The sequence below is a fragment of the Eleutherodactylus coqui genome, chromosome 11 (assembly GCF_035609145.1).
Source record: "Eleutherodactylus coqui strain aEleCoq1 chromosome 11, aEleCoq1.hap1, whole genome shotgun sequence".
Lineage (NCBI taxonomy): Eukaryota > Metazoa > Chordata > Amphibia > Anura > Eleutherodactylidae > Eleutherodactylus > Eleutherodactylus coqui.
This window is the reverse complement of record NC_089847.1, coordinates 106627191-106640273: the sequence shown is the minus strand read 5'-3', so window position 1 is coordinate 106640273 and position 13083 is coordinate 106627191. Positions and strand designations below refer to the sequence as shown.

Here is a 13083-nt window from a genome sequence, read left to right as displayed (position 1 = left end):
TAGGCTGCTAACAGCGAGCAGCAGCGGTTACATCCACGTAATGTCCACCTGGAGCGCCCAGAAGCTCCTCTCGGACAGAGATGATGTACGCAGCCAACGGTTGAGGAGAAGTTATGGGGTGTAGCAGAGGCAGCAGAGCTCCGGTGACTGTTGTAGTGCCGCTGCTGCAGGAACTGCCTGTGTGGACGGGTTCTATCTGCTTCTAGAACTGCAGACCGCTGTGACCTCACAGGAATTCTATACAAACCCCTGTGACCTCACTCGACCGCACATACACACACCCTCACAGGTGGGCAGGACCGGCCGCAGGCCTCTCTAACCAGGGATCTTCTATACACGTTTTAGGCTCATTTCTCACATATTGCGTAAATCCACACTGGAATTCAGCAGAATAATCCACAACAAATTCTGAGGCTTTTGGCGCAGATTTCACTCGTATTAAAATGAATAAAATCCGCCTTGAAATATCCACAACCTGCAGAGCATGCTGGGAAGGTGAAAATCCGCAGCGAGACTCCAATCCACGGCAGATTGTTTCCCGCTGTGAGTGAAATCCCCATTCACCGGTATTTGACTCCAATTGGAATTTCGATGCTAAATCAGCAACCAAACCGGACTATGACCCTTTCACCAATATTTGGCTATACGTTCTGATGAAGCGCCCCACATTTAGACCAGCGTTACGCAGCTTATGCCGCCATACTGCAATGTGTGAGCCGCGTTTGTTGCTACTTGGGGAGGGGTCTGTAATACGATTTCTGTCAAAAACCTAAAAATACGACAATGCGGGATTTTCACCATCACAAGATCAGATCCGCATGACGCTGCAGGTACAGATTCAGTGTAATGCGTTCCTGTAGGCGAATACTACAAGGAATATCGCAGTGCAATATAGCATAAACATGTGATAATCACTCACATTAACACCCTGCAGGGACCTGAACTTAATAAAAACGGCTAGTGCAATAGAATCGCGAGGGTTAAACATCATATATCTTGTAAGATAAGAGGAGAAGCCGTCACATTACTGTTCCCCTGCCCCCAGATACCGGCGCTACCAGGGTCCTCCACCGCTCTCCTGCCCCCAGATACCGGCGCTACCAGGGTCCTCCACCGCTCTCCTGCTCCCTGATGCCAGCACTACCAGGGTCTTCCACCGCTCTCCTGCTCCCTGATGCCAGCACTACCAGGGTCCTCCACCGCTCTCCTGCCCCCAGATACCGTCACTACCAGGGTCCTCCACCGCTCTCCTGCCCCCAGATACCGGCGCTACTAGGGTCCTCCACCGCTCTCCTGCCCCCAGATACCGGCACTACCAGGGTCCTCCACCGCTCTCCTGACCCCAGATACTGGCGCTACCAAGGTCCTCCACCGCTCTCCTGCCCCTTGATGCCAGCACTACCAGGGTCCTCCACCGCTCCCCTGCCCCCTTGATGCCAGCACTACCAGGGTCCTCCACCACTCTCCTGCCCCTAGATACTGGAGCTACCAAGGTCCTCCACCGCTCTCCTGCTCCCTGATGCCAGCACTACCAGGGTCCTCCACCGCACTCCTGCCCCCTGATGCCGGCGCTACCAAGACCTTTCACCACTCTCCTGCCCCCTGATGCTGGCGATACCACCCTTCTCTCGCCTTCATTTATCAAAGCTGTCTGAAAACAAAATTTTGGCCTTGTTGCCCATAGCAACCAATCACAGCACAGCTCTGATTTCTGAAACGGCTCTAGTTACATGACAGCTGCGCTCTGATTGGTTGCTATGGGCAACAAGGCAGGTTTGTCTTCTAGATAGATTAGATTAATGAGCCCGTCTGTTCTTCCTGTCCCAGCGCTGACATGTCCGCACCACATACAATGCGGTGACCTGCAGTAACGCCAAACCTGCAGGATGCTGCGATTACAAAAATAGCCACTGACCCAAGAAACGCACGACTAAAGGAGAAAACCCCCACAAAGGATCCCTGTAGTGTTTATGGAGCTCCACACTTCGCTGTTGATCTGCTAAACTCCGGCCGCAGGGTTTATGGGAAAAAATAATCCAGAAAAACGTCCCTAAAAATACGTCACTATAAATGCGCGGGAGTAAAAGCGTCCGTAAAGTGTATTCACGTGTCGCAGTCAGGGTGCGGCTGAGAACCACATCAAAGACCGCGAGTACTTTTACCTGTAAAAACCATGTGACCAAAAAACACATCTCACATCTGTGGCAAAACTGCCGGGGTTCTCAGATTTGGTGTGACTATACCCTTACACACCGCGCTCCGCAGCGCGTGCTTTACACTGTATTTACACAGGCCAGTGCGATATAGGTCAGAGAAAATCGTATATATATCACAGTTGTAAACCTGCGTTTTTCAGGTTTCTGCGAAACGTTCCCATGTTCAAAATGCGCTATTCGCATCACTGTAGGTGCGTTTTTAAACGTGAAAAATAATAAAAAAGAAAGAATGAGCAGTTCTTGCAGTGGAATTGCCTGAAAACAGGACATGCTGCGTTATTTTGCACTTGCATTTGTGTGCGCCGTGAGGTCACAACCGCTGCATGAGCAACGAGTAACGTGAATATTCCCACAAAGAGACAGTTCATCTGTGCATGCGCCAGCTGAAGACCTCGCGGCACACATGAGAGACTCGGCAGCGCTACATGGATGACGCCTACTGTGTTATCCACGGCTAAGGAGTTGGGAGGGGCAGACTTTGAAGCCGAATAAGCTGCTAGTAGGTGGTCCAGCCCGCCCAGCTGATCGCTCTGCCTATTTTGGCCATAAAGGCGTGAAGATTTTTGGGGTATTTTCATCTCCAATTTTCAAAAGACATAACTTTTTTATTTTTCCGCTGACTTGGCGTTATTTTGGTAGGCAAAATGAACAAAATGAGCATTTTGCCTCTGCATCTTTTAGGGTTTATATTTACGTTTTTTGCAAGATGAATAGTGCGTTCAATTCACTGTAGAGATCGTTACGGATACCAGAAATGTGGGTTTATATATATACACTACCGTTCAAAAGTTTGGGGTCACCCAAACAATTTTGTGTTTTCCATGAAAAGTCACACTTATTCACCACCATGCGTTGTGAAATGAATAGAAAATAGAGTCAAGACATTGACAAGGTTAGAAATAATGATTTGTATTTGAAATAACATTGTTTTTACATCAAACTTTGCTTTCGTCAAAGAATCCTCCTTTTGCAGCAATTACAGCATTGCACACCTTTGACATTCTAGCTGTTAATTTGTTGAGGTAAGCTTGTGAAATTGCACCCCACGCTTCTAGAAGCATCTCCCACAAGTTGGATTGGTTGGATGGGCACTTCTGGCGTACCATACGGTCAAGCTGCTCCCACAACAGCTCAATGGGGTTCAGATCTGGTGACTGCGCTGGCCACTCCATTACCGATAGAATACCAGCTGCCTGCTTCTGCTGTAAATAGTTCTTGCACAATTTGGAGGTGTGTTTAGGGTCATTGTCCTGTTGTAGGATGAAATTGGTTCCAATCAAGCGCTGTCCACTGGGTATGGCATGGCGTTGCAAAATGGAGTGATAGCCTTCCTTATTCAGAATCCCTTTTACCCTGTACAAATCTCCCACCTTACCAGCACCAAAGCAACCCCAGACCATCACATTACCTCCACCATGCTTAACAGATGGCGTCAGGCATTCTTCCAGCATCTTTTCATTTGTTCTGCGTCTCACAAACGTTCTTCTTTGTGATCCAAACACCTCAAACTTGGATTCATCCGTCCACAACACTTTTTTCCAGTCTTCCTCTGTCCAATGTCTGTGTTCTTTTGTCCATCTTAATCTTTTTCTTTTATTGGCCAGTCTCAGATATGGCTTTTTCTTTGCCACTCTGCCCTGAAGCCCAAAATCCCGCAGCCGCCTCTTCACTGTAGATGTTGACACTGGTGTTTTGCGGGTACTATTTAATGAAGATGCCAGTTGGGTACCTGTGAGGCGTCTGTTTCTCAAACTAGAGACTCTAATGTGCTTATCTTCTTGCTTAGTTCTGCAACGCGGCCTCCCACTTCTTTTTCTACTCTGGTTAGAGCCTGTTTGTGCTGTCCTCTGAAGGGAGTAGTACACACCGTTGTAGGAAATCTTCAATTTCTTGGCAATTTCTCGCATGGAATAACCTTCATTTCTAAGAACAAGAATAGACTGTCGAGTTTCAGATGAAAGTTCTCTTTTTCTGGCCATTTTGAGCGTTTAATTGACCCCACAAATGTGATGCTCCAGAAACTCAATCTGCTCACAGGAAGGTCAGTTTTGTAGCTTCTGTAACGAGCTAGACTGTTTTCAGATGTGTGAACAGGATTGCACAAGGGTTTTCTAATCATCAATTAGCCTTCTGAGCCAATGAGCAAACACATTGTACCATTAGAACACTGGAGTGATAGTTGCTGGAAATGGGCCTCTATTCACCTTTGTAGATTTTGCACAAAAAACCAGACATTTGCAGCTAGAATAGTCATTTACCACATTAGCAATGTATAGAGTGCTTTTGTTTCAAGTTAGGACTAGTTTAAAGTTATCTTCATTGAAAAGTACAGTGCTTTTCCTTCAAAAATAAGGACATTTCAATGTGACCCCAAACTTTTGAACGGTAGTGTATATATATATATATATATATATATATATATATTTTTTTTTATAGAAAGGGGAAAGTGCGTAAAAGAGTTTTTTTGGTAATTTAATTTTACTTCTTTTTTTACCATTTTTTTTTCTTTCATTTTTTATGTCACTGTGGGGGACTTGAACCATAAAAGCTCTGTTTGCTATGACGTTGCACTGCAGTACTTTTGTAGTGCAATGCATTATTGCTTACCATAGGCCAGTCTCTATGTACAGGTCATGTGCCGCACAGTGTAATGGGAGACACGATACTGGCCAAAGTCATAACTAAGTTGGCCTAACTTCACACAGGTATGCGTGATACGAGGCCGTGAATCCCGCCACCATATTGCGCCCCCACCATGTGAATTCAATCTTCTGCCGCGGCTGTTCTCTCCCCCATTGCTGCCACCGGCCCCATTAAAAACAATGGACGCTGCAATGCGAGATCACGCAGCCAGATAGAACATGCCGCGGTTTGTTTCCCGCATCGCTCATGTGTATGACTCCATTCACAAGGTGGTGGTTCATATTTGTGCGTCTCAAAATGCACAAATCTCGCGTGATTGTATCACCCGTGTGAAGCCGGCCTTATGGTGCCCATAGTTCAGGTCGGAGGAGCCCGGGGATGTGAGTGGGACTTTTCAGTCAGCGCAGGCGCATACCCTTAGAGAACAGGATGTGCGCACACTGACTGGCGAATCATACACACCGCGTACCGACTTCCAGGGGCTACGGTGCAGGAACCATGAGCTGGGGAGGTAAGCAGAACACACCTTGGACTCCTCTGGACCCGTCCTATGTGCTCCAAAACTTCATAGTGCTTATAGGGGACGAATCGTTGCTTTTAAAGGGGTTGTCCTACTACCAGACAGAATCTTTTTAAAGCTGTGTTCACACATGGCGTTTTTCAACGGCAATTAAAAACTGAATAATAAAAAAAAAACTCTACAAAAAACGCCATGTGTGAACGCGGCCTAATAGGGCTGTCTGTACTAAATTAATAAATCGCTACACTTACCACTCTGATAGGATCCAGCGCTGCAGTACTGGTGTTTGTTGTGACAGCGGCCACCACAGGTAGTCAGTTGATTGCAGCCAATCAGAGACTGCTGTGTCACGTTCATTTCCTGTAACTACAAGAGACTGGATACGGCACTGACAGGTCAGCAATAATTATCTTTCTATATATCAGCACAGGTTGTGTAGAGCCATGACCCGAGATGAGTACTCCCCTCTGCCGTCCGTTGGTAGGCAGTACAACAGGATACTAGAGCCTCCATGCCCACCCGTATCACATCTTATATACAAGCTAGAAGGGGTACAACAGGATACTAGAGCATCCATGCCTCCATGCCCACCCGTATCACATCTTATATACAAGCTAGAAGGGGTACAACAGGATACTAGAGCCTCCATGCCCACCCGTATTATATCTTATATACAAGCTTGAGGTGGCCCAACAGGGTACTAGAGCCTCCATGCCCGCCTGTATCACATCTTTTATCCAAGCTTGAGGTGGCCCATAAGGGTACTAGAGCCTCCATGCTCACCTGTATCACATCTTGTGTCTAACTTGGGGGGGTACAACAGGATACTAGAGCTTTCATGCCTGCCCGTATCACATCATGTATTCAAGCTAGAGGTGGTACAACAGGCTCCAAGAATCTCCATGCCCGCCTGTATCACATCTTGTATCTAAGCTAAAGGCGTTACAACAGGGTACTAGAGCCTCCATGTCTACCCGTATGACATCTTGTATCCAAGCTAGAGGTGGTACAACAGGCTCCAAGAATCTCCATGCCTGCCTGTATCACATCTTGTATCTAAGCTAAAGGCGTTACAACAGGGTACTATAGCCTCCATGTCTACCCGTATGACATCTTGTATCCAAGCTAGAGGCAGTACAACAGGGTACTAGAGCCTCCATGCCTGTCCCTATCACATATTGTATCCAAGCTAGAGGTGGTACAACAGGGTACTATAGCCTCCATGTCTACCCGTATGACATCTTGTATCCAAGCTTGAGGTGGTACAACAGGGTACTAGAGCCTCCATGCCTGTCCCTATCACATATTGTATGCAAACTAGAGGCGGTACAACAGGGTACTAGAGCCTCCATGCCAGCCCGTATCATATCTTATATACAAGTTAGAAGCAGTACAACAGGATACTAGAGCATCTTTGCCCACCTGTATCATATCTTATATACAAGCTAGAGGCAGTACAACAGGATACTAGAGCCTCTATGTCCACCTGTATCACATCTTATATACAAGCGTAATGTGGCCCGTATCACATCTTGTATCTAAGCTAGAGGTGGTACAACACGATACTAAATTATCCATGCCCGCCCGTATCACATCTTATATACAAGCTTGAGGTGGCCCATCGGGGTACTAGAGCCCTTATTCCAACTCATATCACACCTTGTATCCAAGATAGGGGTGGTACAACAGGGTACTAGAGTCTCCATGCCCGCCTATATCATATCTTGTATCTAAGCTAGAGGCAGTAAAACAGGGTACTAGAGCCTCTATGCCCACCTGTATCACATCTTGTGTCTAAGCTAGAGGCGGTACAACAGGGTACTAGAGCCTTAATGCCTGCCAGTATCACATCATGTAGTCAAGCTAAAGGGGGTACAACAAGATACTGGAGCCTCCATGCCTGCCCTTATCACATACTGTATCAAGCTAGAGGTGGTACAACAGGGTACTGGAGCCTGCATGCCCACCCATATCACTCCTTGTATCCAAGCTAGAGGCGGTACAAAAGGCTCCAAGAGTCTCCATGCCCGCCTGCATCACATCTTGTATCCAAGGTAGACGTGGTACAACAAGATACTAGAGCATCCATGCCCACCCATATCACACCTTGTATCCAAGCTGGAGGTGATACAACAGGTTACGTGAGCTCCCATGCCCACCTGTATCACATCTTGTATCCAAGGTAGACGTAGTACAACAGGGTACTACAGCCTCCATGCCCACCCATATCACACCTTGTATCCAAGCTAAAGGCGGTACAAAAGGCTCCAAGAGTCTCCATGCCCGCCTGCATCACATCTTGTATCCAAGGTAGACGTGGTACAACAAGATACTAGAGCATCCATGCCCACCCATATCACACCTTGTATTCAAGCTGGAGGTGGTACAACACGTTACTTGAGCTCCCATGCCCACCTGTATCACATCTTGTATCCAAGCTAGAGGTGGTACAACAAGATACTAGAGCCTCCATGCCTGCCCCTATTACATATTGTATCCAAGCTAGAGGCGGTACAACAGGGTACTAGAGCCTCCATGCCTGACCATATCACATCTTCTATCCAAGCTACAGGTACCGTATTACAACAGGGTACTAGAGCCTCCATGCCTGCCCGTATCACATCTTCTATCCAAGCTAGAGGTGGTACAACAGGGTACTAGAGCCTCCATGCCCCCCTATTACATCTTGTATCCAAGCTAGCGGTGGTACAACTGGGTACTAGGGCTTCCATGCCAACCCATATCTCACCGCGGAGATCTGTCTGCTGGCTCTTGCTCCCGCGGTGAATCTCCGCAACGCCTGTGGACAGGCAGCCTAACCCTTCACTCCCTGTGTGAGATCAGCCGCCCCGGCTGGGGGGCGACTGATAGCACTGATTTTAAATCCCCGCCTGCTGAAAGCTCCTCAGAGCAGTGCAGGAGAAGAGGCGGCTGGACACGGCTGAGCCCTGGCAGCTGCAGAGAGGTGAGTATACATTGGTTTTTTTTTATTTTTACACATTTTTAGGATGGTTTTCAGGGAAGGGCTTATATTTTAAGCCTTTCCCCGAAAATCACTGCAGCGCTTGCCAGCAGCCCATTGCTTTCAATGCAGTCGGCTGTATTGACGGCTCCATTGAATTCAATGGGAGAACATCTTTCTCCTCTTCCACAGCTCTCACAGCTATGGCAGAGGATCACTATCTTCACTATCTGTTCCCAATGGGGTTGGCACTGCTGCCACCGGCCACATGAAGCACAAGGTGAAACCCCTGGATGCTGTCGCATCCATGAGTTTCACATACACAGAACACCGGTTTGTCGCAGAAGGCAGTTACATGCGGTCTGCGAACCGGTGTCCTATACTTTTCAGCGCAGGCGTTTTTCCGCATGTAGAATTTGCCCATGTGACCGCACACATTGAAAAGCATTGGTTCTATCTAGTGCAAATTTTCAGACTTGCGGAAAAACGCCGCTTACAAACGCCCGTGTGACTGCGCCCTAAGTTGGAACTTTGCAAAACTTCATACAGGTGGTGTATGAACAATGAACATTCTGTAAAAATTTCAGAAAAATTGAAGATATTCGAGCAGGGACCCTCTCCCAAATTAGATCATTTGACGTGGAATGAGGCACTCCCTACATTACCACAGAGATGATGTCCCCCTGCGCAACAGATGAACGCTGTGACCAATAACATTAAAGGGCTTTTCTGTGCTCAGGATAGGTCATCAATAGTTGATCAGTGAGGGTCCACTATTTGGGATCCCTACCAATCAGCTGACTGAAGAGACAGCAACACTCGGATAAGAACCTCTGTCACTTCAGTCCATACCAGGCACAGCGCCATACACTGTATAGTGCCTGTGCCTGGTACTGCAGTTCAAGTGAGATGGACTGAGCTGCTCTCTAGCCATGACCGATGAACGTGATGTCACATGCCTGAGAAGAAGACGTGGCACTCATCAGAGCACAGCATTTCAATTGGAGGGGATCCCAAGCCCTGGATCCTCCATGACCAACTATTGTTGACCTACTTTTAAGGATAGGTCATCAATAGTGTAGTCCTGGAAAACCTTCTAAGTAGTAACATACCTCTTGGCTCCTTGAAGGTTGTGACACAGCAACTTCATCGTCCTGATTAGTTTGCTCAGCATCTTGAAGCTCTGGATGCTTTGGTTGTTTTTTTGCTGCGACCTAGGGCCATAAATAAAAAAAGAAGAGATTTGTGAAAGGTTGTATGGATAAGATACAATTTAGCCCGGCTTCACACGGGCGAACCGGATTCCGCATGCGGAAGGGCCTGCAGTGGATTCGGGGTATGAAGCCGGTGACTCCACTTACCTGAATTTTCTGTCCGTCGGTCATGTGCTGTAGTTTTTTTTTTTCCTTTTTTAATGCTTGTATTTCCGGTGCAGTCCCTTAGCAATGGCGTGGGTACCCGCGGGCCATACACAATGTTAGTTGCGTATGGACTGCGGGTAGGACTGACTCCACTGACTTCAATGGAGGCCGTCTGTGCGGAGTCCGCAAAATATGGCATGCGGCAATTTTTCCCCTTGTCACGGAATACATAATTCGTATCGGCGAGTGTGAGAAAAAATGCGATTTAACATGGTTTACAATGTGGAGAGCGTAAATCGGGAGCCACACTTCATCTGCCGCAAACCTGGAAAGACCGCTGCAGGCTCCCACAGAGAGAGTAGCAGCAAGCCACACACGGCACTCCTCATACCGCTGGTAGCGGGAGCTCCGGCAGCTAGACGCAGCTCAGAGAACCACATGTGAGGGACCAGCGGCTCCCCATCAGGGACAGAGCGCGAGACGCTCACAGCACTCCTCTGCAGGCTGAAGTACTCCTGGGTGCCAGAGAAGACCCCCTGACCCCGGGAGAAAGAAGCTGCACAGCTAGGGTTGCCACCTTTGTCACGAAAAAATACCGGCCATGGTTAAAAGGGGACGTGGCTTGGGTGTGGCTTATCTTGGCATTCTGCTGGCGATAGTGCCCCCTCAGTAGCTCCACTGGTAATAGTTCCCCCCTTGGTGCCCTTCCCCACAATTGAAAATTCGGACCGCACATCGCTATATACAGGAGATGCCCAGAGCTCTGCTACATCTCAGTGTGACTTTTCTGTAATGTGGCGCAGGCTGCAGCAGAGCTCTGCTACATCTCTGTGTGACTGCTCTGCCCACTGCCCCTCCTGCAACAGTTGTGATCCAACCTGGAAAGTTGGTGTCACTCACTGACTACTGTAGAAACCCCCCAGACCACCAGGAGTGACAGCAGCCTGTGCCTGACCTCTGGATGCTGTATAAGTATGCCATATACTGCCATCCAGTGCGCCTACAGCGCCATTCAGTGCTTCTCTAGCCCCATCCAGTGCTCCTATATCTCCATAGTATGGAGCTATAAGCGCACTGGATAGGGCTACTACAGGAACACTGGATGGGGTTACTACAGGAGCACTATATGGAGCTACAGGAGCACTGTATGGAGCTATAGGAGCACTGTATGGAGCTATAGGAGTCCATACAGTGCCCCTATAGCTCCATCCAGTGCTCCTGTAGCTCCATACAATAACAGTGCTCCTGTAGTATCCCCATCCAGTGCTCCTATAGCTCCATCCAGTGTTCCTGTAGCTCCATACAATAACAGTGCTCCTGTAGTAGCCCCATCCAGTGCTCCTACAGCCCCATCCACAAAGTGCTCCTATATTGAATGTCTGCAGCCAAGCACCGTTCAGGCTCTTTTGTGTGTCCCACACTCCCTGGGACCCAGACTCCCGAGTCCCCACTCCCCAGGCAGCGAGCAGCCCCCTCCTCGCCACCATATTGACTAGTCTTCTGTTCTGCTCTGCAGCCTTTTTACCTCTCTCTCAGTCACGGTCTCACCACCAGACTCACCCCTGCCTGTACAGCCACCGATGTCCAAGGTCCGACCAAGTCCCGAGTCAGTACTACCACACCTGAGTCCCGACTCCCGCCATACACACGCGGGCTGTATCTCTCTGCTGCCCGCGCACGCTAGTAGTCCATCAGGCTGAAGCGCATGCGCGAGACTTCCTGTGCTCTGGCGGACACTCGACAGGGGCGCGTCATCACCATAGTCTGCTGGCTGCTGAATGACGCTGCCCTGTATCATGGGTTGCCTCCTGCAGACTATACAGGCCAGTATTTTTGTCGCAGCCTGCTGCAGTCCCCGGGGCCCGACAATAACACTGGCCTGTAATAGGGCCGGTAAAAAAAATACCGGCACCAGCCTGGGCGGTAAAAATACTGGCCAGACCGGTGATTTACAGGTCGGGTGGCAACCCTATTCACAGCGGAGGCACGGCAGCTGGACCTGCAGAGTGCTGGTGAAATGACTGCAGCATCTACCAGGGTGAGTCCCCTGTTGCTCTGCTACACCCCGCACAGCAGAGCCGGCAGCACATACACCAAGAGGCCACTCAGAACCACAGGGGCACCACATAGGACTGACGGCACCCTGCATATTGTCCCTACTGCCACAATACCTGCAAGCCCTGTAAGGACATCAACTGCACTAAGGCAGGACTCTCCCACCATTCCTAGTTGGCTCCACCCCACAACCAGTGCCAGCTCTGTAAAAGGGCATTCTCCACCTTGTATGGACCCATGCGGGGTTCTATATCCCTCCCAGCACTGTGAACAACACCTCACCTACATTGGTCAGTGCTGGTAGTTCATGACCCACTGCAAAGCTCTAAGTTTTCTCCAACTACAGTACACCTTGCCAGATATGCATAGTAGGAGGAATCTGTTGCCACCTAGTGGTCGGTATTGCTATACAAGCAAAAAGCAATCGTGCTTTAGTTACAGCGCAGACGAAAGCTTGTGGTAGCCTCTGCAGTACAACATACATATAACGTAAGCATCGCCACACCAGTGCATCCTAACGAAAGTGTATCAAGAAAGAGACTCTGGTTTCTAAATAGAATGTTGTCATACTAATGCAACGTTAACCACATACGGCTACGAATAGTGATCACAACTCCGGAGAGACCCTAAGACCCACCCTATCCAGGAACTAGAACAAAGCATCTTTCAGCCTACTTACTTCTAACACAGCAACCATGCGCCCCATTCAATCCAGAGCAGGGAAAAATAGCCTAAGCTCACAGCAGGGTGCTAAAAAATCATCAACGCTGCAGGAGGCCCCCTATTTCCTCTGATGGAGGACTTACAGCTTCCCTCAAATGCCAACACTGGGAGCCCTAACCATAACCCTTCAGAGAGTCCAACTCTCCAAAATAGCGACTAAACTTTCCAACGAATTTCGAGAGCTTGGCTAGAGGACAATTACTCTTGAAGACAGGATGGGCAATGCTACCGTAGTCCTAGACTCCCATGAAAAAGAAATAGAGCAGCTCCCTGAAGAGATACTTTCTTTATGATAAGTTGGAAGTTGTTGAAAATAGGGTGCGTTGGGAGAAAATACAAATCATGGAGTCCCCATCAAATCCATCAAAGATCTTCAATCAACAGTGACGGCGTTGTTCCAGGAGCTCTACCCGAGCATCACAATTGACCAATTAGAACTTGACAGAATTCATAGAGCTTTGCGAGCACCAAACCCAAACGGCCCCCCCAGGGACATTGTGTTAAAACTCCACTTCAATCGCACTAAAGAGCAATTGTTGCGCGCCACTCGCTCTTCCCGCAAGCTAACATTCCAGGGCTTTAACTATCAGTTGTTTCCCAACT

The 13083-nt window shown here is 48.6% G+C and overlaps 1 protein-coding gene across 1 annotated transcript in view; it reads right to left on the bottom strand.

Moving 5' to 3' along the window:
* Positions 1-9499, bottom strand: part of LOC136581770 (folliculin-like) — a 31999-nt gene extending 22500 nt beyond the window's left edge. Inside the window, exon 1 of the mRNA XM_066582394.1 lies at positions 9454-9499. The gene's annotated coding sequence lies outside the window, so the exon portion shown is untranslated. The remainder of the gene's footprint in view (positions 1-9453) is intronic.
* Positions 9500-13083: the final 3584 nt, after the last annotated feature.